The sequence below is a fragment of the Arvicanthis niloticus genome, chromosome 9, assembly GCF_011762505.2.
Source record: "Arvicanthis niloticus isolate mArvNil1 chromosome 9, mArvNil1.pat.X, whole genome shotgun sequence".
NCBI lineage: Eukaryota > Metazoa > Chordata > Mammalia > Rodentia > Muridae > Arvicanthis > Arvicanthis niloticus.
Window position 1 is genome coordinate 67,152,835 of NC_047666.1, and position 27,672 is coordinate 67,180,506.

The window sequence follows — 27,672 nt, forward strand, 5'->3', positions numbered from 1 at the left end:
TCAGAGTGAAGACTGGCTCAGTGACCTCTGGTCCTTTCTCATCACAGGCCTGCAGCAGTTCTGGGAAACAGAACCCTGGGGAGACTTCTGGCCTGGGTTGAGGAGATATTTCACCCTCATCACAGGGACATTTAAGCAGCAAGACTACACTGTGTAATAAAGTAAAGGTGTCACTGTGGGACACAAGTACCCAGCCATTTGTCCTGACCTACAGAAGGCACACTGTGGGCACTGACTTGGCTTCATAACAGAGTCAATATTTATTCCAGGCTTGTCATGTGTGCTTCCCACTGGGGGATGTTGCCCATAGCAACAGGGAGAAATGGAAGAACAGCAAAGGCAAAGTCACAGGACTTTCCACTCAAATTTTCCTGTGACAGTAGAAGTACGCTTCAAGTCTGCATTTTAAAAGGCAGAAAGGCAGAGAGCTTTGTGAGATATTATAGTTGCCATAATAGCACATCTCCAGGCAGGTCAGAGGTTTATTCTTAAGCTGAAGTTTCCCCTTAAAGGGCCTTTTCTACCACTGTAATGATTTCAAATGTAACCCAATGCAGCAGTTTCTCCTTGACTCTTAGAAGCTATAGCAAATCAGCGGTGTTGAGTGCCAACTTTATTCCAGGAAGAAGAAAAAAAAAACCCAGATTTTACTGTATAATAAAAAGTTATATCCAATAGTCACATTCATCTATTTGAAACATTGGAGAGTTACCCATTTGGTCCATTAAAACATTACTTTATTACTTGAGTTGGGCACATCTGTTGTTGTTTTAAGAAGAAATCCGACCGCAGCTCAGAACAGACCACTCCAGCCCATGCGGTTCCAAGGGGGAGAAAGTTTATTCAGGGGAAAGGGCAAAGGTGGGGAGAGAAGAGAAGTAGAGGCCGGCCATGACCACGTGGAGAGAGAGGAAGGTGGGGGAGGGGACAGAGAGGCAAGAGGGTAACAGAGGGTAAGAGGATAAGAGAGTAAGAGCACAAGAGAGAGAGGAGGGGGCAAGCAGCCCCTTTTATAGTGGATCAGGCTACCTAGCGGTTGCCAGGTAACTGTGAGGAGGAGCATACCTGGCTGTTGCCAGGTAACTGGGGAGGTGGAGTTTAGACGGAATACTAACAACATCTATGCCACAGCATAAGTGTAGAGGTCATATTGTCACAGGAGTCTGTTTTCTACTGCTGCCTTGGGTTCCTGGGATCCAGATCAGATGGTCAAGCTAATGTGGAAAGAATTTTTAAACCCTGAATCCATCTCCTTTTTAATCCAGTTTAATCCATCATCCTTGTCCATCTCCTTTAAAAAAAAAATAAAACTGTAACTTACTCATTATTTTTTCTTGGTTAAAGTTTTTTTTTTTTTAAAAACCTGCCAACTCTTTATAACATATGCAAATATAGGAGTATTTTTTATAACATATTAGTAATTTTTCATCTTCTGAGTAGAAAATACTTATTCAATACTAGGACTTCCTAGATCAGCAGTTAGAATTCCCCTGAGTTCTGTTCCTGGGAGCCACACTGTGTAGCTCATAACTGCCTATAACTCCAGCTGCAGAGGATGAGTTGTCTCGGTTCCCTGTGGGCACCCACATATGCATGCACATAAATCTTTAAGAAGGAAAGGAAAAAAGAAAGGAAGGAAGGAAGGGAAGAAGGGGGAAAAGAAGAAAAAGAAAGAAGGAAAGAAAAAAAGAAAGAAAGGGAATAAAAGAAGGAAGGAAGGAAAGAAAAAAGAAAATACATAACTCTTTACATATTCTAGGTCATTTCTTCCCACTTTACCTCCCTTACTGCCCAACTTCCCACCCACATCCCCCATACCCCCCCACATCTCCTCCAAACTCCACAGTCAGCCAGAATCCTGGAGTTGTGAGGGTTTAGGGGTTTGGTTGTTTGACTTTATTTTGAAGCAGCATGAGGATTTGAAACAGACCAGTTGCTTCATTCACCCAAGAATTTTTTGGGTTCTTTGTGTTTCATTTCTCTGCAGAACTTGTGGCAAAGAAGAAATATAAGTATATGCAATGCATTTATCTCCAGAAATAAAAAATCTGGATATCTAATTAGCTCTAAATGTCCTTTAGAAGAAAAGAAGTGGTACACATCTTTAATCCTAGCATTTGGGGGGCGGAGGCAAATGGATCTCTGTGAGTTCAAGCCCAACCTGGTCTATAGAATAAGTTCCAGGACAGCAAAGGCTACACTGAGAAACCTTGTTTAGGAGAGAGAGGGGGGGGTGGAATATGAGATATAATACCTAGCACAAGTTAGTCCATCTTGTAAGCATGTTCAATACTTGTCCTCAGAAGTAAGATTGTTCTCTGTAGTTTTTATAAGACAGGTTTTCTCACTGAATCTGGAGCTCACAGATTAAGTTAGGCTAACTGACCAGTGAGTTCCAAGGATCCGCCAGTCTCTCCCTACCTGAAACTGAGTTTACAGCTTGTGTTTCCAGGCCCAGCTTTCTTACGTAGGTTATGAAGCACAGAATTCATATTCTCTCACTTATGTGGCAAGCACTTTTCTGACTGAGCCATCTTCCCAGGCCCTGAAGATAATCCTTAGGAAAAACATATGGAATATGATCTTTGCCTTTTGAATGAAATACTTGTATGCAAAAGCTGTTAGGACCTGTTTCAAGAACTGGCCCCAGTCTCCATTCCTGATTGACAGTGTAGTGAATGGATGTAAAATCTGTGTGAGAAGTGACATCTTATGTGAAGTTCTAGGGTTGTAGTAATAGGGCTTGTTAAAGAAAGGAATCCTGGAAGGACATGGAGGCACAACACCTGCAATCCCTCACTTGGAAGATAGGGGCTGGAAGATCCAGGACAAACTTAGGCAATGTGAGACACTTAAAAGTCTTAAAGAAACCCAGAACACAAAATAACAAAAATATCATTGGACGTTTTTGATCTGCCTATGATGACACATGCAGTTGAAGATGGCACAGAGGTTCTTGTGTTCACAGATAAAACTAGGGGAACCAGGAATGTTAAACATGCAGACTTGTCCCTTCAAAAGAAAGGATGTATAAACATATTTTCTATACAGAATTCTGGTCATGGATGTGGTTAATAACCTGGTGATCTCTGTGCTATCTGTGGGGCCACACACGGCTTCCCCAGACTCTTCCTTATCTTGACCATTGTTTCTCAGTCAAAACAACTCATCCTTATGGGAGATGTCATATGTGCTTTACAAATGGGAGCAGAAGTGGTTAATAGACAAGGTGACCCCTGTGCTATTTGACCACAACCACACCAGAACTTCTCCAAACCCTGAAGAGGTCACATGTAGTCAATATATAAAACCCACCTTTATGAAAGAACTCACAATTACTTTAAAAAGTGTTTCAATGTTGTCATGTTTTAAGCTGTATTGTGCATGAAGGGTTGAATTAATTGCCACTTGGTAACTTTTGTCTAAAATTGTGCTGTGTTTATATGTGCCTAAAATAATCTTCCTGGTATCAGACTCCAGAAGCATGAACCATCACCAGTTACTGAGTTATGCTAAACTAGACCTTCATGCTTCACATGAATGATTATTCTGCTACTCGTGGTGGTCACAGAGAACCCACACTCAGTTTCTCTAATAATCATGATCATAGCAGCTACAATACATTCATCTGTACTTTTCTTTAAAATAATCTTACCTACATGAGGCATACTACTCAAATAATGGAGCCCAGAGATGACAGACTTGACAAAACACTGAAAGTAACTATATGCATTTTAGATGGCAAGTTGATGTTTCTCTAAAAACTAAACCAGAATCCATGTTAGTAAACCTAAAACAGACCAGTAAGTCACTATCAGGCTTAATGTTAAATCAACACAGGTGTTTACTGGGTGTTGGCTATCGGGAATAGGACACATCAATGCCATGGCAAAATAAGGTTATCTTCTCACTGTGATTCCATGTGTAAACAGCTGATATCCATTTACAAATTTTTCTAATATAGAGAAAATTAATCACATAAAATTTAAATTTCATAGATTCCACCCCACCCCAGTTCTAGGAATTATTCTGTGCCACATTGTGAAAACTAAAATATGTGAAAGTCTCTGGTGCTCTTTGAGATGAATTGAAGTATAACAGCCTCCTGAAATATCCATGTTGTGAAAGAAACTGTGAAGTGTGAAATAACATAAATGTGGTGTCAAAACAATAATGTCTGACACAACAGGAAAAGCAATGAGGAAGGAGCCATTCATGCCTGTTATCATTGTCCTGAAGATCCACATGGATGTGGATGTACCAGTGTTCCCCTGAACTAAGGATTTTATGTGTCAGAGCAACAGGGAGAGGAGGACTTGGGCCAGTGTTCCCTTCCCAGCCTTCAGCAGGATGAACAGACCTTCCTGCTTGCCACAAAGGACCTTAACCCCTAGGTGAAGTCATCTGCTTATTTTACATTTACAACTTCCTACAGGACCTTAACCCCTAGGTGAAGTCTTCCACTTTTTTTACATTTACAACTTCCTGGAAGAACTTAGAAGAGCAGACTGCCTGCTGAGACTGCTTTGCAACATTATCCAGCTGAAACAAAGGATGGGTTCAGTGGGCTTCCCCTATATCAATGCTGTGCTGAATATTAAAGTTGGAGCCTTGATCAGAATCTTGCCTTGGCTTCATGTTTCTCTCCCACCCCTGTCCTTTTTTCATTTCCAGCCCCTCTTTCAGGTAAATCCAGTTCATCCATGGCCGCTGGACAGCTACAGGTCAATGTTCACCTGAGTTAAGAACTTCATTTGTCAGAGCAACAGAGAATAGAGGACTTGGGTCTATGGGATGTGCTAACTCCTCCAGTGATTTTTCAGGCCTAGAGCCTTAGAGAAAGAACTACAAATGTCTCCAAGTCAGACACTCTTATATCACAAGTGAAAAAGAAGAAAAGCAAGGATTTCCTTAAAGTCTGTGATCAGAGTAGAATTGTACCAGGTGCTTGCAATTACATGGCAGTGGCTGCAGTCTGCTGTCTGTGAGTTCCAGAAGACAGGGTGTGACCTACAACTTGATTACAAAGTTAGGGGAAGCCAGTATGAGGGTCTCACAGCTCACTTAAGCCTCAGTGAAACATCTTCAGCTGTCTCTGTTAGATAACAGTCATTTCACTCAATGCCAAGCACAGGTCTCTGCTTCATCTAAACCAAAGACATGAGTAAGTGTGTGAGATTTTCACAAGTTGTCCATCTTGAGTGATTCTATACATTTCTAGAAAAAGTGGCAACTCTAGAATATATAGGCATTTCGACGTATAAGGGTCTCAGGGTTTATTTTATATAAGAATTACCTGGAAATTTGTTAGCAATGTATGTTCTTGCCACAAAAACTCCTTCCTTTGTTAAGATAGTATAGCCTTACATGGGGGGATGTGTGGATAAACATACCAACATTAAGTTTCCTCATGGAGCACACTTAAATAAGCAATCTTCCAGTAAATGAAAGCTGAGGGAATGACTCAGAAATATCAGTAGAGTGAAGAGAAGTCTGGTGCTCTAAACAGAAGATTCAAATGATGCTTTGAGGACACTGAACTTTAGCTGTAAGTTCTGAAGCCATCCATGGCTAAAAGTAATTCATAATATCTCTGCTAAGAAGGTAAAGTAGTTTCTAATAAAAGTGCTTACAAATGCCTCTGTGATACAAAGTGTGAACTAATTAAGAAAAACAACCAGAGATAGGTGCCCTTTATTCATGAATGTGAAGCAAACTGACCACTTGCTGGTTACAGAATATGAGGAGCAACACCATTTAATGCACAGTAATGTAGCCATTGTTGCACAGATAAAAAGAAAACCATCCTGACATTACATGCCTGGAGAATTTTGCTGTGGTTTTGAGCTAATAATGTCTTTGACTACCTGATTTTCAGAATACACACACACACACATACACACACACACACATATATATATATAGATAGATATACATACATATATATGTATATGTATATGTATATCTATATCTAATCTAATCTATATCTATATCTATATCTATATCTATATCTATATCTATATCTAATCTATATCTAATCTATATCTATATCTATATCTATATCTATATCTATTTCTATATCTATATCTAATCTATATCTATATCTATATCTATATCTATATCTATATCTATATCTATATCTATATCAGAATTCAGATGTACCAGAATTTAGGTGTATCTTGTCACAATAAAACAGAAGGAAAGAAAAAGAGAGGGAGAGAGAGAGGAGAGAGAGAGAGAGAGAGAGAGAGAGAGAGAGAGAGAGAGGCAGACAGATATAGAATGGGCAAAAAAGATTGCAATGTGGTGTTACAGACAAGGAAATAGTAAATCAAAGTCAAATGGTGAATGATTATCCAGGGTTTTATAGTATGGCCATAGTAAAAGTTCTACTGAGTGTCTCAAGAAAAATAAAGACAAGTTTTCAATTAGAAGCTTCTTTTGATATTGAACACTTCCAGATTAATAATGGAAGTTAAGATGTATAAAAATAGAGTAAAACACAAGCAACAGCACTCTTAAATGTGAAAGGAACACGGTAAAGGAATAATTATTTGCAAGAAGGTGAGAATCTGAGCCAGAAAATGGCAGTCATGAGTTAAGATTATATGCTTCAGGCTCAAAGTGCAAAGCAGTGGGTGCCATGAGCAGAATGACTCACCAGGAAGCTACAAGAGCTCCTTGATCCACAGAGGCATTGCTTGGCACACACACCCGAGCAGATCTGTGGGAAATTCAGACACTAACTAGGAGGCTGCACCCCAGCACAAGGAAACATATTGCAGAAGAGAATAGGCAAGTGAAGCCTCTCCCATGCTTCATCCTGCAGGGGATTTGGGTAGAAACCTCCCACACTGTTGAAAGCCAGACCTACCCAAGGCTTTCTCAGATGTCATAATGAAAGGACAGAAGGAACCTAATTCTGTGTCATTGCCCAACCATGAACTTGTCCAGGCCAGTCTGGGCCTGAAGGTAGGGCTTCAAAGGACTTATGGCTTCAGTTCCTGGAAACTTGACTTTTCCCCATAAAAAACAGGGTCATCAGCCCCAAGGCCACTGTGTGCTCCATCTGTCATGCTCTTGAGATTTTTCAAGTTCCCTTTGTGCATCACTGCTTGGCTAGCTTCCTGCTGATTTCATCCCATTGTATGATAGCTTTCTTCTGACTCTGTCCCATCTTTCCCCCTGGAAATAGTCTACAAAATGCTGTATTTATTAACAAGCGTCCTTGGCATAGGACACGGCTTCTGCGAGACCTCCCAAGCTCAGGTTCACCTATCTTCTTTAATCTCTGATCCCCTGGACCTTTTTGCTCAGAACCCTGTAACTGAAGAATGGCCTACTTGCCAGGTCATGACAGACAGACAGGCTCCTTCTTCTCAATGAAACAAAACAAAGGGCATGAATAGGATGTTCTAGTTTGCTTATGGATACCATATGTATATTGCCAGACATTACAAAAAGAAAGAGGCAGGAAAATTGATTTGAGAAATAAAATAACCTCAATGTGACAAAATTTATCTCAGAGAAAACTCCCATGCAAAGTCTAAGAGATATGGGACTGGTCTTTTCAGGTGCTAACCATAAAAAAAAAAAGTAAATAGCAAAGGATGATCCAACAAAAGAAAGGAAAATCATACTTCTTAAACTAAAGCATCACAGATGCATAAACTGTTTGGAAAATAATTTTTTTGCATGGTATATGATAATTAAATTAATGTCTCAGTCCCAAACATGGGATATTCTGTAAGAAAGTTGTAAGGGATACCCCAGAGTTACCCAAAACAACACAGGCTATTGCCTTTGTTCTTAATTTTACACAATTACTATTGGTGAAGATACCGCATGTTTTCAGAACATAAATTAACCAATCTGGAATTGACCAGGAAACCTCTAAGCTGGTGGTAAGCTTTCGTAACACTAGAAAGTGCTGTGCAGGCTGCTGAGGGAGAAGCCATCAGTAGTCTTGCTAACCACCGATGCAATACTGGTATGCAGGTTATAGGGGTAAACAACCGGATTTCCAATTGGATTCTAGGTCTCTTACTCTCTATAGGAGAGAACTCACGCCTGCTGCTATAAATGTATTGAAACCCAAGGCTATGGGCATCATAGGCCAAAGGGAGGAACCTATTGTTGTTCATTTGGTAAATGGCCATGTTGTCATACTCTTTCCAAACATCCATTTTTTGTAGTAAGCAATGATCAATGTGCCGAGAATAAGTAAGTGAGAGTGCTCAGCCTGAAAAGAAATGTCTATATTAATTCCCACCCAGGGAACATCGTGGAGGAACCAGGTGAAAAGAATGTAAAAATACCCTAAAATTCTGTCTTCTGGAAATGACATGGTTGTGGCCTTCACAAACTCACAGCAGCTGGGATTATCTGCACAAAATCAAGCCAGTCAAAATTCCAGCCTGGGCTCGAAGTTGTTGTGCATGCCTAGTACTTGTGAGGCAAAGATAGGAGGTTCTCTGTGAGTTCAAGGCCAGCCTGGTCTACATAGTGAGTTTTAGAACACCAGACTACACAGATACACTTTCTCAAAAATGAAAAAAAAAAAAAAAAAAAAAAGACACTCAGCAAGGTTGGGAGAGGGATTCACAAGGCCCCACTCCTTCCTGAAGAGCTATTAATTAGCAGTTGATAATTGTTATGAAAAGAAGAATCAGTTTTCTCTGTGGCTGTGGCCAATGGTGGGTTGCTTACGCTCCAGTGATGGTCCCACACCTATGCATGTACAGGTAGCATTCACTGAACTCAGTAGATTATAAATAAGAAAATAATAAACAAACAAATAAAAAGCCATGGGAGAGGGATACATTAAAGAGGGGTCTAGAAGGGACTGGAGGGGGATGATATGAGGAGCAGCTATGATCATAATGCATCATATGCATATATAATTTACAAAGAATGAAAACCTCTGTGTATGTCGCTCACTGTCTGTCTCAGACATACAAACAAACTCATTAGAACTGAATTAAGCATTTCAGAATAGAAAATTAAAATGTAAAGGTCATTACTTTTTGGAACACCATGCATCACTTAAAAGCAATTTAAAAGAATTTTTTAAAAATTCCTTTTCCAATTTCATGAAGAAAGCCAATTATAGGTGTGAAGGACATATGCAGTGAAAAGTATAAAACACTGCTAAATGAAATTAAGCAAATGCTAACTAATATAATCTTGAGATAATGGGTTTGATGACAATATTGTTGGGATTGTCATATTAATCAAAGTATCTACAGATTCAAAGCAATCTTTATTAGAATATTAATAACATCTTCACAGGAATAGAAAATTTTATCTTGAAATCTAAATGGAATATCAGAGGATTTTAAACATTAAAAACAAAGTAAGAAGACACATGCTGCCTGATTTGAAAACATGTTAATAATACATTGTAATTAAAACAGTGTGGTACTGGCATAGACACAAATAGACTGAAAGGAATAGCACAGTACCAAGAACATGAATAAATTGTCATGTCTATATTCAAATTATCTTGACAATTAAAGCGACTTGGAAAAATTAGTCCCTTCAATGAATAATGTTTAGAAAACTGAAAATCCCCATAAAAAGAATGAAGTGTGATTCTTATATTATATTATTATATAAAGAAAAATTAACTCAAAATAGATTAAATAGCAATGGGGGTTTTAATAGGAATGGCCTCATAGATTCAAATGTTTGAATGCTTGGCCATAGAAATTGTCACCATTAGGATATGTGGCCTTATTGGAGGAAATGTGTCACTGTGGAGGTAGGTTTTTATATTTATTTGATATTTTATTTATTTACATTTTAGATGCCATCCCCCTTCCCTAGTTCCCGAACCCATTAATCCCCTATCCCACTCCTCCTCCTCCTTTTTTGACTTTATCCTGTTTAAATTTCGTGCAAGTATTAAGGTCAGTTCTAGGTTGAGGAGCTAGCAATACAAGAGATGCAAATAGTCCAGGAACAAGGAAGACAATGAACCCAAATAATCAAAGAACAGTCAGGACAATAAACAGAGTCCCCATGAGCACTTCTGTGATCACTATTTCTAAGGGCTTATCAGGATGATCAAAACATCCGAACAATTCCTTGTCGTAGTCCAAAGTCATTTTCATGCCTGAAGCCTACTTCTTTGTTCTAGCTTAAGATTTAGGTTTCTGCCTAAAATTATTTCTTTGTTATAGCTTAAGATTTTGATTCCTGCCTGAAATTTCTTCTTTGTTCTAGCCTAGGATTTAGATTTCTGCCTGAAATTACTTCTTTGTTCCAGCCCAATGTCAGATTCCTGCCTGCAGTCCATTTCCTTGTCCTTGGCCAATGACATATTCCTGCCAGGCAGCCCCAAAAGCTCTCCACATTTCCCCCTTTTTATTGCATAAACCAAAGTGAGCCTGTCTTAGGTTGTTCTGACAAGAAAGCTTTCCTTACCCATCATGGAATATGCATTATCATAAACAATGCACTTCTGTCTTAGGTTGGTAAAGCTCTGTGCAGAATCTTACCCATCCTGGGCTTGCCAGCTTGTTAAATTAATAACTCTGTCTGGGGGTCCATTATCAGTTTCAAGTCATGTACTTTGGCTGCCACCTGTTGATGTAGTTACAGACAAGCTTTAACACAATGGGCAGGAATAAAAGTATTCTCAGAACAAGAAGGGCTGATCAAGCTATATATGCCATCCCTGAGGTTTGACTAAAATGGAAATATTGACCTCAGGTCATGAATAATTTTATCGGCATTATCTGCAGCATCAAAGCTCAACAAAGCAGTCTTTTTAAATTCATAATCTCTCTATGCAAAGTTGACACACCCAGAGAGGTGTTAGGATTATGCCAAATACCCTACAGGTGTCTTTAAACTTTTTTTAAAATTATAATAACAATCATTGTAAATTTTAGAAGTAACACTACTTCAATGATATTTGTCATGACAATTGGGATGGCTCCTCACTCTTGAATCCTGAACCTCCTTCAAATAGTTTAAATAGGTTATAGAGCATCATCTGTTGTTCCAGACATCTATTTAAATCCTTTTGCACACTCAACACATTAGTAACATTTTTTTTTTGCTAGATGGTTAACAAAAAGAGTTGTCTTAACTCCTTGTGTCAATTCTATTGCAAAAGAAGTAGTGCTAGCAATTAATGAAATTAAAGCTGTTATACCAGCAATAATCAAGCCCGCTACTCTTTTGATTCTGCTTAAAGCCTAACTCACTTCTTCCAGCACTTTCAAGCTTTGTTCAGAGAATCATTTTCTAATACACAGGGCAGTAAGACAAAAGCTGGTTGATAGACCCCCATAACAGACATGCCAGGTTTCAACACACTAACACAATTGAAAATTATACAGTCAATGCAACTTACAATAAATACTGTAGCAAAGACAAAACCAATTTTAGCTGAACAATTAAAAGAGCCTTAAAACATGCACTAATCCTTGTTTGAAATCCAAATTCTGTCCCAACTTTGTCTCTTACTATCCTAACATCATAGTGAACTACAACTAACTTCCAAATATGTCTCTGAAAATGTCCAGAACCAGACTTCCAAGTGTAGACTGTTATTTACAATATTGGATTGATTTCTAGACCAGTACATGATTGAGTCCTAATAGCTGGTCACCTTTAAGAAAAATACAAGAGAGGTTATTTTTTTCTTTTTTTTAATTTATTTTTTATTGGATATTATATTTACATTTCAGATTTTATCCCCTTACCCCCATTCCACCCACAACCCAGAAAACGCCTATCCCATCCCCCCTTCTCCTGCTTTTATGTGGATGTGCCCCCAACCCCCCCCACTCCCACCTCCCCACTCCCCACCCTCAAATCCCCCACCACCACCACTCGGTGTTCAGCCTTCATGGGACCAAGGATCTCCCACCTATGCCCAACAAGGCCATCTTCCCTTACATATATAGATGGAGTCATGGGTCCATCCATATGTGTTCCCAGGCTGGTGGTTTAGATCCTAAGGAGCTCTGGTTGGTTGGTATTGTTGCTCTCCTCATGGGGCCACCAACCCTTTCAGCTTCTTCAGTCTTCTCTCTAACTTCTCCATTGGGAAAACCTTGATCAGATCAGTGGTTAGCTGTGAGTATCTGCCTCTGAATATGTCAGACTCTGGCAGACCTCTAAGGAGACAACTACATCAGGCTCTTTTCAGCATGCACTTCCTGACATCCACATCAGCGTCTACCTTTGGTGACTGCACATGGGATAAATACCCAGGGGGAATGGTCTCCAGACGGGCCCCCCTTCAGTTTCTGTCCCACACTTTGTCTCCATATTTGCTCCCTTGAGTATTTTGTTACTCCTTCTAAGTAGGACCGAGGCATCCACACTTAGTCTTCCTTCTTCATGAGCTTCATGTGGTCTGGTAGTTGAATCTTGGCTATTTCAAACTTTTGGGCTAATATCTGCTTATCAGTGAGTAAATACCATGTGTGTTCTTTTGGGATTGGGTTACCTCACACAGAATGATATTTTCTAGTTCCATCCATTTACCTAAGAATTTCTTGAATTCATTATTTCTAATAGCTGAGTAATACTCCATTGTGTAAAGGTACCACATTTTCTGTATCCATTCCTCTGTTGAAGGACATCTGGATTCTTTCCAGCTTCTGGCTATTATAAATAAGGCTGCTATGAACATTGTGGAGCATATGTCCTTGTTATATGTTGGAGCATCTTCTGAGTATATAGCTGGGTCCTCAGGTAATGCTATGTCCAATTTTCTAAGGAACCACCAGAGTGATTTCTAGAGTGGTTGTACCAGCTTGCAATCCCGCCAACATTGGAGGAGTGTTCCTCTTTCTCCACATCCTTGCCAGCATCTACTATCAACTGAGTTTTTGATCTTAGTCATTCTGATTGGTGTGAGGTAGTATCTCAGGATTGTTTTGATTTGCATTTCCCTGATGACTAAGGATGTTGAGCATTTCTTAAGGTACTTCTCGGCCATTTGAATTTCCTCAGTTGAGAATTCTTTGTTTAGCTCTGTACCCCATTTTTTAGTAGGGTTATTTGGTTGTCTGGAGTATAATTTCTTGAGTTCTTTGTATATATTGGATATTAGCCCTCTATTGGATCCAGGATTGGTAATGATCTTTTCCCAATCTGTTGGATGCTGTTTTGTCTTATTGACAGTGTCCTTTGCCTTACAGAAATTTTACACTTTTATGAGGGCCCATTTGGTAATTCTTGATCTTAGAGCATAAGCCATTGGTGTTCTGTTCGGGAACTTTTCCCCTGTGCCTAGGGTCTTCCCCAACTTCTCTTCTATTAGTTTCAGTGTATCTGATTTTATGGGAAGGTTCTTTATCCACTTGGACTTGAGATTTGTACAAGGGGATAAGAATGGATTCATTTGTATTCTTCTACATGCTGACCTCCAGTTGAGCCAGCACCATTTGTTGAACATGCTGTCCTTTTTCCACTGGATGGTTTTAGCTCCTTTGTCAAAGATCAAGTGACCATAGGTATGTGGGTTCATTTCTGTGGTTTGAGTAGCTAATATTTGGGGAAGTATTAAGATAACCATGAATTAATCACAACAGTTACACACAGTCGGTGCTCAGTGAATGTATTCAATATACAGAGTGAGCTCACAGGGTCTAGATCACAGAACTGGATGCAGAGAGAGAAACAGGCTCAACTCACAATATAGTCATAATTACTTTCATTCTCTTTTCTTAGGTTGACAAGTATTTAATTAACATGAGTTTAAAACGTGCATGGCTCCCATCACTCCATGCTAGTGGAAACATGATTAAAATTCAAGCTCTGATGCAGACAGTCTCTGGGTTAATTGTAAGGGAGAGATGAGTTCTAAATGCACTGATGGATCTTAAAAGAAGGTGGCATATGATAGTGGGTGTGGCTCCCTCATGGGTGTTTTTTCTTTGTTTAGTTCTTCATAGAGCCCTTGATAGTGAGAGACAATCTGAAGTCATCCTTCCCCCTCTTTTATCTCTTCCACCCTTCAGGATCTTCTGCAGCTCTCAGGATAATTTCCTTAGAGCTGATCTGTTTAAGTCAATGACTTCCTTTCAAAATTCATTTAAGGCCTCCCAGGCCTCCTCCTACCAGACTCCTGAGGAGTTCTCTAACATTCCTTATTAATTCTCAAAATAATCCTGTCGAGGAAACTGTTTTCTCCCTTTTCTGTACCTGAAAGCCAGGGACAGAGAGTTAAAACAACAGTGGACTTGCTTTACTGACACTCTTCTGACTGAGCATGGCGCCCCCAGGCTCACGAATGGCTTCTGTCTAATCATAGTGTCATCTTGTCCTCAGAGTAAAGTGACAGATTCACTGAGTTTACTCTGTAAACTTCACTTCTCTATTGTACATCAATTTTGTATTTTTAACATTTTCTATATTTAATACATTGATATTATTGAAAATCAAATGATTTCCCACTCTTGTTTATCTTTGACATTTTGTTACAATGAAAACTGATTAATGCCTGTTTTCATCACAGCTCCTCAAATAATTGTCTCTTTCACAACTCTAGTTCAGCTGTGATGCAATCTGTGATTTGTGGTCATTTCTCTCAGCTGTCAAAGCTTCAAGCTAATACCTGCTCCATCTCCTTCCACACTCACTCTTCCTCTGCTGGTTTGGGCTGAGAAACCAGTCTCATAACACAGTATGGATCATCTGAACCACATCATGAACAGTGCCATTTAAGAACTTCTTTGAAACATATATAAAGTGTAAGGGGGGAAGTTCTATGTGCCTATAGGCTCTAGGTAGGCATTTTTTTTTGTTTTTTGTTTTTTATTTATTTTATTTATGAGTACACTGTAGCTGTCTTCAGACACACCAGAAGAGGGCATTCAATTTCATCACGGATGGTTGTGAACCACCATGTAGTTGCTGGGATTTGAACTCAGGACCTCTGGAAGAGCAGTCAGTGCTCTTAAATGCTGAGCCATCTCTCCAGCCCCTCTAGGTAGGCATTTTTAAAATGCTTATTCATTCCAAAGGAATTAGTCTATTCCCTGGTCTTAGAAAACTATCATGTATGCATATATATACACACATGACCTTATAAAATGCTAGTATCTTTTCATACATGGAAATTTTCAGCTTTGAAATCATATTTTCAGGTTGTTCATATGCTACCAGTGTTAGAGCCCTACACTTTTCTGACCTGAAATGAATATTCAAATTAGCTCTTCTAGTACTCACACAAGAGAATTTAAAGTTGAGCCATTTATCCACTTCCAGTTCTTTTCTGGCAATGTGTAACTTAGTCCAATCCAAAATGAAATGTCTTTTCCCTTTGTTGAGTCCTGTAGGAATCTCTACAATCAAAACAAAGGGGAGGACTTAACTCGGATTCTGTGTATTGGTGATGCATATTCTACCAACCTCCTGAAACCTAGTTCAAGGGTCCCCTGTTTCTATCCTGAGTCCTCAACACAGTTGATTTGTCCTCCTTTGTGAAATTTGTGCCCATACTTATAATTCAAAAGACATTCACCATATACATGTAGCTACTGGCTCAAATATCCAATTAGTCTTTCAGACTATGAGCTTCCATAATGTAACGTCTCCACTTCCTTTGAAGAATGTGTTAATGTCTCTATTTTATTGAACAACTTACCAGTTCTTCTTGTTCTTGAATGAGCAATGAAGTGGCTCCTTTTCCATGACAGTCAGCTGGACTTTTCTTCCAATGGTTGGTAGCTTGAGAAACATGAAAGCACTTATCTCAGTGTGAAAGCCAGTCTTTGGGGCACTTTATCTTAGCTGGACTGTCTGAAATGAGAGGAAGATATGGTGTATTTCTACCCTGTTCTTGCTGCACCACAGCCAGTTACACACAGTAGTTGCTTTACTAGCGCACACTTTTATTAATATGTGCAGGAACAAGATTACTGTTATGACATATTGAAGAAATATAAATAACAAAAACTTTATTTTATTTTTATTTCTATTAATTAACTTCAGACAAAATTAACTATTCAACACGTTTATTAAAACAATCAAATGTTCCCTGTAGTGGTCTCAATAAGAATGACCCCCTTAGCTGAACTTTCTTAACTGAGAAGGAGGCATGGTATGTTTCTACTGTGTTCCTGCTGTGTGTACCTCATTATACACAGTAGTTAGTTTTATTGATATGTAGAGGGACAAGATTATTATTATTATGACACATCAAAGAAATGTAAATAACAAGGAATACACTTTTGTTTCTATTTAACTTTAGGCAAAGTTAATTGTTTGACACGATCATTTTCTTAAGTTAACAATAGCATCCTGAGGCAGTGTGGCCAAGTGGGTAAGGTCTCAGCCTTCAGGGTCACACAGTTTCAAAGATGTTACCAGCCTTATCAACTACCAATAATGAGATCCTCAACAAGTTTCTATGCAGCAATTTCCTCTAACAAAAGACTATGGTGATAGAGAGTTTTCACAGATGGCTGTTGTAAGCCTTGGCTAATGTAACGCCTGGTAAATCCCAAGTATCAGCTATTATTCTTGCAAAATACAAGTCACAAAAGTTACCTCTTGTTTTGTTCAGGTTCTCTTGAAAACATACAGAGCATTTTTCTATTGATGGTTTCTGTATTAAGATTTGCACTAGTAAATGAGAAAACACAGAGATAGGATTAAATGCTAAAATGAATGGTGAAACAGAAGTGTTCGATTTCTCACTTCAGGAAATCAAGTTATTTCAACAAACCTGAACATGTGGACTGAGAACAAAATATTAGCAAACTGGCCCGAGAGAGGAATGTGGAGACAGAATATATAAACAAGGAAAAATATATGTAGATTTGCACCTCTATTTAGTCATATATTATCTAATGGCCTTACAGAGACACTTAACTTATCCACATTTACTATCTGAATCCTCATCTTCAGAGTGAATATTATCACACCCCTCCATGGAAGACAGCTTAGTGCCAGTGGAGTTTAACAGACATGTAATAAACCAAACACTTGAATCTTTTAGTTTTCTTTGTTAAGTTTTTTTTCACAATTATAACTTATGTTTTTAGGTTCTGGATGCATGTGTGTTGTGTGTGTGTTGTGGTGTGGAGGCTTGGAGTCAGCTAAGAACACACTCAGACATCAAATTCTCAACACAAAGTAGATGGATTATCCCAGAAGGGCAAGGTGGAGGATTGTCTCTGGATCGGGCAAAGACAGCAGCAGGTGATTTTGCAAGCAGTGGTTTTTAAGGAGAAAAAGGGGAAGTCTGTGCTAGGGTCAGTTGGGCAGTCCTGATTGGCATGTCAGTCAGAGTAGCCAAATAATGGATTTTGATAACTGGAATTTGATGCTTTGGTGGCTGGACCTCGGTGATCAGCCTCAGGAATAAATCAGGCATAAGGAAGTGGCTAAAAAAGGAAATAGACCTTGGGGCTTTAACAAGGGAGAGGAACCAGAAAAGGACAAAATCTGCTGGTGCCATTTTTGCCGTTCTTGGGTCTGTTACAGAGCTCTTTGTATATAATAGCCCCTAATGGGTCTCTGAGAAATTTGGAAGCATGAAGGCAATATGAAATTTCTCACTGGGTATGGGATACTGTCCTGTACCTACTCGCATCCTTGACCCTCCCCCAGGCTCAAGGGGACCAAACCATGTGAAGAGGCACCAATATATATATATGATAGAAGCAGAGGAAGGATTCTGAAGCACAAGTACTGGCCTCACCTAAGACACTTATCCCAATCAGGGCCAAGACAAGAAGGATCAGCCCAGCACAGCTGAGCCAACCTATATGAACGTGGGCACCGACAGGCATCTGTGAAGTTAAAAACCTTGTAACTCATTTAAGTCAGTTGAGGACATCTGGAATAACAGTTAAAGGTGGTTTCGACTAACAAGAACAATTGAATTCAAGTAGAGGGTCGGCTGCAGATGTAAGACTTTTTCCACCATCATAAAGCAGAATTCTATGAGATGAATCCTCTGTTAGGTTCAACTGTTTGCTTTGATAAAGCAGGAATAAAAGAATAACACTTATGCACACATTATGCACAAAGGAGCATTTACTGAATCAAACCTGGTAGATGTGAAGATGTGTTGACAGCTGCTGAGTGCTGTCCAATAGTAAGTGGTATGTTCTGTTTCAGGAAGGGAGTCAAAGCATCTCTAAAGAGGATCTTCTTTTAGTCAAGAGACATTTTGATGCTCAGTTTTGTGACAATTGTGACTTTCAGTGCTAATGACATTATTCTTTCATTCACTGCTGTCTACAGTGCTCTCCATTTTGAGTCAAAGGTGTGGCATCCAAGGAGAAACATCTCATGAGTCCAGATGATATTTTTTAGTATTTCAGTTGTGTTAGTCCCTCCTTATTGGCTGAGTTCCAAACCCCCTAGTAGATAGATGAATTGAAACTGCCTAGTACCAGACTCTATGTACATTGCTACATACACACACACACACACACTCACTCACAAACCACATATTATATAATGTGGCTGTGGTTTTCCGTGTTCTCTCCTTAAATAGAGTACTTTCATAATTTCTTTTTGTTGTGCTCTGTCCTTTCTGAGGTAGGGTTGCCCTTTAGTCCAGACTGACCTGGACGCTGTTTGGCTGAAAATGAACTTTGGCTCCTGATTCTCCTGCCTTCACCTCCCAGTGGTGGGGTTACCAAATGTGTACCACCCACAACACATAGAGAATATGAGACTATGACATACTCAGCCCTAAATGGAACATCTGCATCTTATCCCACCCCCAACCAAGGCTCCAGCATGATCACAGAAGAGGGGACAGAATGACTGCAGAGTCAGAGATGGTGACCAACTGCACTGAAACACTGTCTTCTTGACACAGCAGGGCAGTTGCTCACGTGAACTCACGCTATTTGTGGTAGCCTGCACAAGACCTTTGAACGTTCAAGTCAGGCAAAGAGCCAGCATGGTGGAGGAGTTGAGCATGAAGTTCAAAAGTCATCTGGGGAGTCATTGACAGCTGATGGCTGACAGGGTCATGATCTGGAGCAAAAGAGGCCACCTTTGCTCCAGATCATGAGCAATGCACACACTGGCAGTGCTGACTAGACTCAGTGGGAAACAAAACCCCAAAACTTTAGCTTTGTAAATCCCTTCTTCCATGTTTGTAGCCATAAACAGGGAAAACAAACACTTGCCTGTGTCTATCACTGGCTCCATCAAATCTCTCTGGTTATCAAAATTCTCTACTTTTCCCAGTCCCTATGTAAAGTTTATAATAAAGCTCATTTGGTGACTTTTTCTTAGGGCTTTTTACTAATTAAAGAAAAAAATCTGTTAATTTAATAGTTTCTCACAAACAGCCTTAAAAAGTTGTGGTTCACATTTTTGACACAATATAGAAAGGTTAGATTTCAAGCATTGCAGTTTTATATAAGGAAGCTCAGTTATGTCACAGAACCTCATACCATACCATGACCACTTTAGAAATATTTTCTGCCTCTGTGTCCGTCTCTTTTCATCCATCCCTAAGTCATGGTACCCTTCATATATGCCTCCTATCAGTCTTCCACATTTCAGGCAGATGGCCACATCTGTCAACTCCTCCAGGGCTCAGAGATAGAATGACGTGGAGAAGAGTCGTGGTGTTTGTGTTCTGAAGAGAAGTTTAGACCAGGCAAGATGCTTTATAGTGAGTCTACCTGCTAGAAGCATCTTTTTTTTTTTTTTTTTTTTTTTTTTTTTTTTTTTTTTTTTTTTTTTTGGATATAAATTATCTTCAGGGTCTGGTGACTAATGTCAAAAGAATGGCTGCTCAAGTTTCACACTGAGTAAACTGACTAAACATGGAATGGACGAGCTTTTTTTCCTCTCTCCAAAGTTGTAGCCATCTACAGTCTTCAGTGCTGACAGACAGTTGCTCATCATCAAAACAATAATGTAAAACTGTAAGAAGAAATCATAACTCTGGAAGATATTCTAATGCTACAAAGAAAACTAAAGCTACTGACCCGGGGGAAGAGTCGGGGGTGATGCACACCAAGCTGTTGGAGTCTGGAATGGCTTTAAGTTGAGGTAGACTCTTGCTGTGTCCATTGTACATGGGGATATATATAAAACACTGAACTGGTGAGCAGCGACAAACCCCAAGGTCTTTGAGGTGAAATGAGCAAAAGAAAGTCCACGGTGCCTACACCCACCAACTCCTGTCTCTGAGGGTTTCTCCATGGTTACTGACCTTGCTGTCTGTCCTAGCACACAGCTCACACTCTGTCTTTTTTTTCTTTATTCTTCTCTCATACAAAACATCCTGATAGCACCCTCCAATCCCTCCTTCCTTTTCTCCCAGTTTCACCCCCTCCACCTCCCTGCTCCCCCAGATCGACTCCTTTGTTTCTCTTCAGAAAAGAGCAGGCCTCTCAGTGATATCAACCAAATACAGGCTAACAAGATGCAGTAAGACTAAGCACAAACCCTCATATCAAGGCTGAACAAGGTGACCCAGCAGGAGGAAAATGGTCCCATGAGCAGCCAACAGAGTCACAGATACCCCAACTCCAACTGTTAGGAATTCCAGAAGTACACCAAGCTAACAGCCATAACCTATATGCAGAGGGCCTAGCGTAGACCCATGCAGGCCTCATGATTGCTGCTTCAGTCTCAGTGAGCCTCTACGAGCCCTGCTTAGATGATTCTGTGGAGCCTGTTCTCCTGGTGTCCTCCATGCCTCTGGCTCCCACAATCCTTCCTCTGCCACTTTCATGGGGTTCCAAAGCTCTGCCTAATGTTTGGCTGTGTTTGGCATCTGTTCCTATCATACATTATTGTATTAAGAAAAGAAGGTGTAACATGTGGCCTCCTTTTGTTCTGATTCCTGTAACTGTTTTGAGTTATTCTCTCACAGTGATTGAAGCTCAAGGTGAGTGAAATGTAACTTTCTTCCTCCATTTAAATTTTAAGTGGCCACTTACTTCAAATTTTCATCAATTATGATATAGATTATATTATGCTGTGTTGTAAAAATCAGTTGTAATATGTGAACGTCCACGGTTATGCATGACATGAGTTGAAGCTCTAAGATTCTCCTGAGACATCTATGCTGATAAAGAAGCTGTGGAGTGTGGAAATGTCATGAATGTGTGTGGGGAGCCGACAGAAGGCGGCTATCATCCTTGCAGCCATCTTGAGGCATATACCCTGACAAGAGACTTGACTGCAACAGCATACAACAGCTGAGCACACCCTGATAGTATCTTGTTTTAGATACCCAGGATCTTCCCTTGGGTGTGTGAGACTTAGAGATCAGATTTAGAGCCAAGACTTAAGGGCGTGACTTAGAGGTATGGCTTAGAAGTGAGACATATAAAAAGGCAGAGGCAGACAGAAGAAAACAACAGATTATTAGGTATTAGGCACTTGGAAGAAGAGCACTTGAGACTTGGAGCTGGAAGAATTATAAGGTATTAGGCAAAGAGAATTAGGCATTAGGCACTTAGCACTTGGAAGAAGAAACTTGGAACTTGGAGGCACTAGGGACTAGGAACTAGGGACTAGGAACTCAAGACTAGGGACTTGGAGAGAAGAAGAGAGACTGAAGGATAAACGGGATTGAATCACAATCTGTCTGGTCTCCATTCTTCACGTCCATCCTCACTCTCTCTCTTGCTGAACCCCGACCCACTGACCACAGCAGCTTGGAGCAGTGCGGACTCTACCAAGTTAGTCCCCAAGGCTTTTGGCAGTGTGAGTCCCAACATTGAAAGAGTGGTTCCCGATATTTTGGCCCCCAAGTGTGGGACACCTCAGGCCGCAACATTTTTGGCTCCTAACATGAGGCAGCTCGGGCCGCAACAAATGTGGAAAGAAGTCATGACTGACACACCAGGAAAAGCACTGAGGGTGGAGCCACACTTGCTGCTCTGCCTTGTCCTGAAGGTCCACAAGGATGTAACATCATTCACCTGACTGAAAGGACTGCATCTGCCCAAGTTCAGGGAATGGAGGACTTTGATCTGTGGGATGTGCTAACTCCTCCAAGAGTTTTCATCTGTACAACCTTAAAGCAAAGACTACAAATGCCAAGTGAGACATTCACACATTACAAGTGAAGAAGAAAAACAAAGGTTTCCTTAAACTTACCTTCTGTGGTCAGAATGGAATTGTACCAGGCGCTCATCATTACATGGCTTTGCAGCAGACAGCTGGCTGTGAGTTCCTGGAGACAGGGGGTACACACTCATAGCATAGGGTTCAGACTCATCCCCTAAGACCACTGAAGAAAGAAGCAAGGGAAAGTGTATGTGAGGGTCCCAAGGGGAAGTATGTATGTGGTCTCATGGCTCACTTAATACTCAGTGGAACCTCCTCAGGTGTCTCTGTCAAGCCATTTTACCCAACACCAGGGTCCATCCATTTAATTTTTCGCAGTGCTAGGAATCAAACATAGGGCCTCATAAATTTGCGGTATGCACTTCATTACCAAACTATGTTCCCAGGCCTAGCCTGAAGATTTTAGCAATTACACAATATTTTCCATCTTGAGTCATGATATTTTGCAATCAAATACAGAGAATTTATGAAAGTACTTTCAACTTGTAGTACACAAAACTTTCAGCATATTTAAGAGTCTCAAGCCTTAGTACATAAAGAACACACCCAAATGCTTATTAGTGATGCTTGTTTCTGCCTAAAATCCCCTTCCCTTGCCAAGATACTGAGGGCTTTAGGTGGGGAGAGTGTGAACAAGTTTTAAATATATTGGATGACTTATAACCACCTAATAACCTGGTAACCATTAAAAACTGTGGAGATGTGTTAGAAAGGTCAGGAAAAGGCTGGTGGTTTGAGCAGAAGATTCAAATGGTGCTTTGAGGACACTGAGGTTTAACAAAGTTCTGAAGCTCTGTGTGGCTTCTAGGAATCCACAATGATGCTGTGAAAACTAATAGTTCTGAGGAATGATGTCTTCTTTAACAGGTACTGCCAAAGAAAGGTGTGAAGTGCCCAGAGCCTCATATGTCTGTGTCATGTCAAAAGCTGAGATCATTTTGCCTGATACAGCATTTAGAGAACAGCATTGAATACCTGCATAATTACTTACACCGAGAAAATCCCATACTCATTATTGTAAATACAGAAATAAAACCCTCTGAGAATTCAGACTTGGAGAATTTATCTAGCCATTCAACAAAACTTACTTGGATTGTGGATGGGAGGGAATATCTTCAATTTTATTAAAGAACTTCCATTTCCATCTATAGCCCAAGAAGGTAACTTCAGCCACCCATCCTTGAGAATCAATTGGGTGTATATGGAGCAGGGGATAAGAAAAGGGAGACTTCTTCAATGTGGCAACAACAGGAAGAAGAATACAGAGATTAATGACCCTGCCCTGCCAAATCACAGTTTTGGAGCCCACGGAACATGAAGCAGCATGTTCCAAGCTCAGTTTCCAGGCACATTCTAGAGAGGGTGAGTCATGAGGAAAGAGTTGAGAAGTGTCTTTATTTCAAACTGGGCTGATTGGTGAAGCATTCCCTTGGGTGAAGAGCATTTGTAAAGCATGGAACAACTTACTTGGTTTGCAAATGCTTAAGCCAATGTGAGAACTGGGCAGTGGTACACATGATGTTGATCCTAGCACTCTGGAAGCAGAGGAAGATGGATTCCTGTGAGTTCAAGGCCAGCCTGGTCTAAAGAGTGAATTCCAGAACAGTCAGTGCTATGTAGAGGGACCTTGTCTTAAAAGAAAAGCAAAAGAAGGAAATATTGTATACAGATTCAAAGATGAATACACAAATCCAACAGGGAAAGATTGCCTCATCAAAATGAAGCTTCATAGACTAAAGTGTCACTTAATATGTATGAGATGAACAACAACTTAAAAAAAAAATGTCCTAAACATGCTCAGTGTGCTAACAGAACCCCAGAGAAAGCACTATCAGGAGACAGGAAGTGATGAATGAACACAATCATCTAACAATATAAACAGGAGGAAACAGGAAGACAAAGGGCATTTGGTCACCTCAGTGAACACAGAGGTGAAGCAGCACTTGACAAGATGACACACTACTCCTGCTGAAGTGTTTATCAAATCAGGGGTAAAGCCATTGTGATGACAGTGGCAGACTAAGAGATGGTTCTTTGGGAAGAGGCTCCTCCCTCCATGCCTGATAATCTGAGTATAATTGTTTGGACCCATGTGATAGAGGGGGATGGCTTCCACAGCTTCCCTCTGTGCTCTGACCTCCACAAACACGCTTAGAGACTCATGTGTGTCATGCTTGCACACACAATTAGTCAGTCAGTCAATCAATCAACCAATCAATCAGTCCATCAATATTAAAACATTTTTTAAATCTAAAAGACTAACATCATTCTCAGCGATGTAAGACTGAAAACATTTTCTCTAAAATTCGAGTGTCTAGCTTCCCCACTTCTGTTCATGATGACTTGGGTACATATTGAAGTGAACACGTGACATATTTGCTGTGTTTGTACTGTGCTTTCTATTTGCACTGCAGAGCAGATGTGGAGTATTTATCGTATTGGACTTTCTAGGATATGCATAAAGAGTACCACAGTCTGGCAGCTTAAACAACAGGAATTTATATTCTCAGAGTTCTGGAAGCCAACATCTATAATCAGAGGGTTCTCAAAGTTGATTTCAGCTGAGCTCTCCTTCATGATCTCAGAGCTATCTTCTTGTTTCTCTATGTGCCTCCCTCCCCTGTATCTGTGCCCTAATCTTTATGTTATCAGTCATGGTAGATTATGGCATAATTGTAACAGTTTCATTTTAGCTAATGAATCATGTCTCTGGGAGAACTCTCTCCCATAGAGTCCCATTATGGGACATCAAGGTTTAGAACTTTAACATATGAATAGGAGGGACACAGTTAATGATATATCCTAGTGAATTTAAGCAAATCCAATGGTAGCATTATCTTCAAGTAATTTTTTAAATTATTAACATTCTAAAACAATTGTCTACTTAATGTGTGTGTGTGTGTGTGTGTACACATGCTATGACATATGAATTCATGAGAGTTGGTTCTCTCTGTCCACTCTATGGGTTTTAGTGATCAAACTCAAGTCATTGGTTGTGGCTGCAATTGCTGCCATCCCCTGAGCCAGCTCTGTCTGTAAATGATTCTATGTGTGTGACTGAATATCATAGCTGAATGGATGGTTACTGATGTGCACAGGACAAAAAGCAAAGACTCGTGACTTCTAAATGCCAAGAAAACCATTGATTAGCATCGGACTTTAAAGGCAAACTCTTCTGAACAGGAAGCACTCTTCCTGACTTCTCCTATAACAAATGATACCAGCACTCATAAAACTTTCGAAATCATGATGAAATAAGACACTGGCTAAAAGCCTTTGATAGTTAAGTTTCAGAATTTTCCACTGCAAACAAAAGCAGGCCAGTTGTCTTTGTGCACAGAAAATACCACCCACAAAGATCTCCAAAAAGCAGGCTTTCATAATTATGTTTAGTAGACACAGTAACCATTTGTGTACTAACAGATCAATTAGGATCTTTCTGGAGTCTATGGACATCGATAATGTTTATTTCTTTTTTTTTTTATTTCTTTTGTTTGTTTGTTTGTTTTTTTGCTTTGGTTTGGGTTTTTTTGTTTTTTGTTTTTTTTGTTTTTTGTTTTTTTGTTTGTTTGTTTGTTTTTCAAGACAGGGTTTCTCTGTGTAGCCCTGGCTCTCCTGGAACTCACTCTGTAGACCAGTCTGGCCTCAATCTCAAAAATCCACCTGCATCTGCCTCCCAAGTGCTGGGATTAAAGACATGCTACAGGTGGTTCTATAATTCTGTTATCAAAAATTAAGACCATAGATGGGGAAAAGATTGAGGGCACAGCCCTGGAATTCATTCTTTACATCCCTCTTTCATAGACAATATGCCCCCCCCCCCTTATTAATTGGTCAGCCATTCAGTAAACAATTACTATACATGTTATAAGCCATGTAGTATATAGGGAGGGTTGCATGTACAAACTGAAATATAGAATGCACATTATATAATACAGTGAACATACAAAGCTAGACTTCTGAATTAAAAACAAAGGTGGGACCCAGCTGGTCTGCTCCTGTGTGAACACCATATCCCAAGACATCCTAGAGAGGCCACTGACCTCAGAGTGGCAGGTAAGAACAGTCTCCCACTGCCCTACGTCCCAGAGCTACAACTGGGAGCAGGGAACAGTCAGGACTCACCAGGCACCCAAACCCTGCCCCTGTGGAATACCACTCCCCTTCCACCCATTACCTGGTCCTTGTGGCTGGAGCAGACACCCAGCTTGTCTGCTCCCATGAAGACACCTTATCCTGAGACATCCTAGAGGAGCCACTACACACAAAGCAGCAAACACTTAGCTGGTCTGCTCCTTTGAAGACACATTATCCTGAGACATCTAGAGGAGACACTGCACCCAGAGCAGTGGACACCTAGCTGGTCTGCTACTGTGGAGACACCATATCCTGAGACATCTTAGAGGAGCCACTGTACTCAGAGCAGCTGGAGCTCAGGATCACAGGATCACAGGATCACTCACAGGATCATAGGATCATAGGATCATAGGATCATAGGATCACAGGATCACAGGATCATAGGATCACAGGATCACAGGATCACAAAGACATCTGGACCCTGAGGAATTCTGACACACCAAGATAACTGGAAAGGCAGGCTCCAGTCAGAACCAGTGAGTGCAGGTAGCTCTAGAGTTAACCAGATGGCAAAAGGCAAGAGCAAGAACGTAAGCAACAGAAACCAAAATAACATGGCATCATCAGAACCCAGCTCCCCCATCAGAGCAAGCCCTGAACACCCCATCACACCAGAAAAGCAGGATTCAGAATTAAAATCACTTCTCATGATGATGATAGAGGTCTTTAAGAAGGACATGAATAACACTCTCAAAGAACTTGAGGAGAACACAGGTAAACAGGTAGACACCCTTAAAGAGGAAACACAAAAATCCCTTAAAGAATTGCAAGAAAATACAACCAAACATGTGAAGGAATTAAACAAAGCTGTCCAGGATCTAAAAATTGAAGTAGAAACAATAAAGAAATCACAAAGGGAGACTACCCTGGAGAGATAAAACCTAGGAAAAAGATCAGGAGTCATAGACGCAAGCATCACCAACAGAATACAAGAGACAGAAGAGAGAATCTCAGGTGCAGAAGATACCATGGAAAACATTGACACAACTGTCAAAGAAAATGCAAAATGCAAAAAGCTCCTAACCCAAAACATCCAGAAAATCCAGGACACAATGAGAAGGCCAAACCTAAGGATAATAGGTATAGATGAGGGTGAAGACTCCCAACTTAAAGGTCTAGTAAATAGCTTCAACAAAATTATAGGGGAAAACTTTCTTAACCTACAGAAAGAGATGTCCATAAATATACAAGAAGCCTACAGAACTCCGAATAGACTAGACCAGAAATGAAATGCCTCCTATAACATAATAATCAAAACATAAAATGTATGAAACACAAAAAAAATCATACTAAAAGCAGTAAGGGAACAACGTCAAGTAAAATATAAAGGCAGACCTATAAGAATTACACCAGACTAAAAACAATTAACTGATGTTATTTGAGAGACTGAGAAAAGTCTTATTACAGTTTTGACTATTAGAAAAAGGCCTAGTAACATTCTCATTATAACAGAGCTTAATAATCATGAATATAATTTTAAATTTTTTATGAAGGTCA

The 27,672-nt window shown here is 40.1% G+C and overlaps 1 protein-coding gene and 1 pseudogene across 3 annotated transcripts in view; one reads left to right on the forward strand and one right to left on the reverse strand.

The window, feature by feature from the left end:
• The window catches only part of LOC117714819 (killer cell lectin-like receptor subfamily B member 1F), a 525,987-nt gene that overhangs the window by 394,985 nt on the left and 103,330 nt on the right, over positions 1 to 27,672 (forward strand). The window lies entirely within an intron of this gene.
• LOC117714810 (killer cell lectin-like receptor subfamily B member 1A) lies at positions 12,650 to 20,025 on the reverse strand (annotated as a pseudogene). Its single transcript, XR_013112648.1, has 5 exons — positions 19,941 to 20,025; positions 17,678 to 17,768; positions 16,522 to 16,596; positions 15,617 to 15,771; positions 12,650 to 15,314 (listed from the first exon to the last, which is right to left on the reverse strand). The product of XR_013112648.1 is annotated as a killer cell lectin-like receptor subfamily B member 1A (transcript).